The 4,192-nt window shown below is 41.5% G+C and overlaps 1 pseudogene across 1 annotated transcript; it reads left to right on the forward strand.

The window, feature by feature from the left end:
• Window positions 1-2,621: 2,621 nt before the first annotated feature.
• Window positions 2,622-4,145, forward strand: LOC104983960 (annotated as a pseudogene). The gene has a single exon (XR_824700.1). The product of XR_824700.1 is annotated as a mitochondrial fission regulator 1 pseudogene (transcript).
• Window positions 4,146-4,192: the final 47 nt, after the last annotated feature.

The raw sequence follows: 4,192 nt of genomic DNA on the forward strand, positions 1-4,192 counted from the left end.
CCTGCAAAGATTCCTGGTACTGCGTGGGGAACTGGCAACTTACAAGGATCCTCCTTGTGAGTTTTTGTTCAAGGTGTGCAGGGAGTTAGCTGGTCAGCAGCAGCAGAAGCAGGGGTGGCAGAATCTGAGAGACAACGGGGTCAGTGCAGTGACCGAGCGCTCGAACAGGAAACAGTAGCTCCCTGCTGCTACTGGGGCAACGAGGTCAACAGGCACGAGAGTTATATCTGAATAAGGCTCCCATTTCTGAATACTATCCTGGGCTCCATAAAGCCTGCTGGTATGGCCAGGGTGGTGGGTTTCATGACTGAGAGCAGAGGGACCTCTCTCTGTAAGAAAGCCCTGATAAGACCCTTTGTTGGCCTACAATCACCTGAAGTGAGCCTCCCAACCGTGGATCACCGCCGTGTGTCTGAAGGGCACCTCATCCCTGGTGGGTATTTTTCAGACACTCTGGATCCCCTCTCCTTGAAACAGACAGAATAAAAACTCCCCTCTCAGATTTGTTAGCAGATTTTTCTGGCAGAATAATGAGCCCCTCTTGCCATTAATCTTAATAAGCTTTGGGGCTAACAAAATCCATTTTCCCAAGGTCAGAATGATTCTTAAGTGGACTTTGGGAAACATTTGAACCTTTTTGTCACTCAAACTAAAGAATTAAAACACATTTCTGGAATTTTTTTCTGGGGTTACTAGAAAGCCAGAGTGAGGCGCGGTTACCTTTGTGTATTTTTCTTTACAAAAACCTTGACGTCAGGAGACAAGGGCCTTTCTTAGTTCTGCTTTGTATTTCCACATATAGTACACATTTTCCCAAGAAGAGTTCTAGGAAAAACATGGACCAAGGCATAATGGTGGACCAAGGAAAGTAAAAATATTTTTATGAAGCAAATAGTTTAAAAACTGAAGAAACAAAAATGACGCTGATATGCCACCCTAGTTCTAACTCAGGCAGCTGGTTCCTGACTTTGTGTTAGGTTCTCAGACTAAATTCTTCTAATGCGAAACAGTGCATGGCAACAAACCCCCCGTTTTCTCCCAGGTAGAGTGACATAGTAGGAGATGTCACTTTGAATACTCCCCAATGAGGGAGAAAGATGACAGATTCAACTGAAGCATGGTTCAAAGATGCAGGAAATGGATACGATACATGGTGTCATTTAGGTTTAAAATAAGGGTACTTGAGTGTTCAGTGTTACTTGCAATAAATATATTAGATTTAAGCCTCAGTTTGAACCTAACCATAACTGGACCCTGAACTATCTGGTTTAAATGACTGGTAACATGAGGCATTTCATAATTTCTGGTCCATTAGTTGTGATCAGGTCCCAGTTAACATTCCAGGACCTGGCTTCAGCTAACCTACAAGAAAAATTTGAAGACGGGGCACATATTTGGACAGTCCATGCCTTTGGTATGGTATCTGCCATGTTGTCAATGTTGTAGGTTTTTGGTTTTTCTTTTTCTTTTTTGTTTGAGTTTTTAAAGTTTTTGTTTGTTTTCAGAGTTGGACTGATGGAGGGAATCTATATTTTTCTTCTTTACTAAGAACTTGGGCTGTATGTATTTCCTGGTCCAAAATTGCTCTTTGTGTGTAATGCCAAGAGAAAACTCTTTCCTAGGGTAATAAGTTTCCTATCTATTGATCAGTCAAGGCTAAAAGCTAAACTCTATTTTCCTACTTCACTTCTGCACCTGAGTGAGAAGTAAAACTTTCTGCTGCCATGTTTGGAAAGCCCATATCACACACTCTTCACTCCTCCAATATGAATCCAGTCTACTCCTTTGGGGCCCACTATCCCCCTCATGGAAAGCTAGTAGATTTTCTTAAACTTGAAATCATCAAGAAGCTATGTGTTTAAACACTATTTATAATAGCCAAGACATGAAAGCAACCTGTGTCCATCAACAAAGGAACGGACGAGGAAGATGTGGTACATACATACAATGGAATACTACTCAGCCACAAAAAAGAATGAAGTAACACCATTTGTAGCAACACGGATGGGCCTGGGGATTATCACACTAAACGAAGTCAGTCAGTTGGAGAAAGACAAATGTTATATGATATCACTTACATGTGGAATCTAAAACATAGTACAGATAAACTTATTTACAAATCAGAAACAGATTACAGCTACAGGAAATGTATTTATGATTACCGAAGGAGAAACAAGGTGGGGTTAATTGGGAATATGAGATTAACAGATGTACACTATCATATATAAAATAGATAAGGAACTAGGATTTACTGTACATAACATAGTGAACTATATTCAATATCTTATAATAAACTATAATGGAAAAAGAGAAAAAATAATATAAATATATGCATATATACATATAACTGAATCACTTGATGTACACCTGAAACTAACACAGTACTGTAAATCAACTCTACCTCAGTAAAAAATGGGTCTGTGTGTCTCAATGACTTGAAGGAGAAACAACAAAAGGATTCTAATGCTCCACCTGGAAGGATCAACAGGATCACCCTAGGTAGGCTTTCCCCAGCAACAGGGATCGGTGGCCAAGGCTGGACTCGAGAAGAGGTAAGTATTGCCAGCTGTTGACTTTGCTTGGGGACTCACAGCCCCACAAGGCTGTATAAAGTGATCCTGATGCATTTAAAAAATAATATAGGCCAACCTATTCAGGATGATCTTCCTTTCTTTGAGAAGCCCCACAGCAGGCAGCCATCCTTACCCACCCTGTCTCCAGAAGAGCCTCCGCTGCAGACCTCGACGCTGGCCAATGAGGAAGCGCTGCAGAAGATCTGTGCCCTTGAAAGTGAGCTTGCTGCCCTCAGAGCTCAGATTGCCAAGATCGTGACCCTCCAGGAACAGCAGAACCTCAGTGCAGGTGACTTAGAATCCATCAGGCCTGCCGCCGCGGCAGCACCCTCCGTCCCGCCAGCGCCCCTACTGCCGCCCCCTCCGCCGCCGCCTCCCCTCCCCTCACCGGGGCTCCAGCAGAGCACTTCTGCTATTGATCTGATAAAAGAGCGAAGACGGAGAAACGCCTCTGCTGGGAAGACCCCGGTCAAGAACAGTCCAAAGAAAACAGACCTGCCCAACATGCTGGAGATCCTAAAAGACATGAACAGCGTGAAACTGCGATCCGTAAAAAGGTCAGAACAAGACACAAAGCCCAAGCCGGCAGATGCTGCTGACCCTGCTGCCCTCATAGCAGAGGCGCTGAAAAAGAAGTTTGCTTATCGGTATGGAAGCGATAGTCAAGGTGAAGCTGAGAAAGGAATCCAAAAGTCTGAATCAGAGGCCACCTCCGAGAGAGTGTTGTTTGGTCCACACATGTTGAAGTCTACTGGAAAAATGAAGGCTTTAATTGAAAATGCTTCAACTTCCTAATAGACAAAGAGCTGAGAAAGACTATCTGAAGTTCAGCTGTTCGTTTATTAGGGCTGTTCAGCTAGTAGATATCAACACTTTGTTTGGTAAATACCTGAATTTAGAATTTAGTGGTCTCCTTTTAGGTCTCATTAGAGGATGATGCTGTAACAAAAGCACTCTAGGTTTGTTTGCTTTTAAGAGAAGGTCAGTTCTGAAGTTTCCATAGCGTATGTACATTCCAGCATGTTTTTAATGTGTAGCCAAGATGTTTAGGTTTCCAGTCTGGAAAACAAGTACATAGATTTCAGAACAAAGGAAGGACATTTTATAGACGTGAGTTTTTAATTAACACTAATTTATCTGTACACATATTTTATGTGCATGTATTTGGATATACAACAGGATATAAGATTTAGCGATGGCAGTGACAAGGCTGCTGATAATCATTCCTACCCAGCGATGGAGCAGCTGGTATATCCAAATTGTTGGAATAAAATGTTTGCGTTTGGAATTTCTTCTTGCCTTGAATAGAACTTCTTTTAGATTCTCTCTCACGTTTTCTTGGAGATGGGGTTTGAGTAGAAACCAGATGATGTTCGCTGCTGAAATTCCGTAGTACTTTCCTTTAAGGGGAAGTCAAGGATCATGAAAACTGTTTCCACCTCAGTGCCGCCCAGTTCTGAGGAAGAAAATGTAGTTTTCAATAGTGAGCAATCAAACTATTGAATTAAATCTCTTTTAAAGTAAAAGTAGACTGTACCATCTTTTTCTTTCAGTTTAATAAAATGGCATATCATAAAAAAATAAAAAAAATAAAAAATAATATATATATATATATATTT

This window comes from Bison bison, unplaced genomic scaffold (assembly GCF_000754665.1).
Source record: "Bison bison bison isolate TAMUID 2011002044 unplaced genomic scaffold, Bison_UMD1.0 scf7180017863702, whole genome shotgun sequence".
Classification (NCBI taxonomy): Eukaryota; Metazoa; Chordata; class Mammalia; order Artiodactyla; family Bovidae; genus Bison; species Bison bison.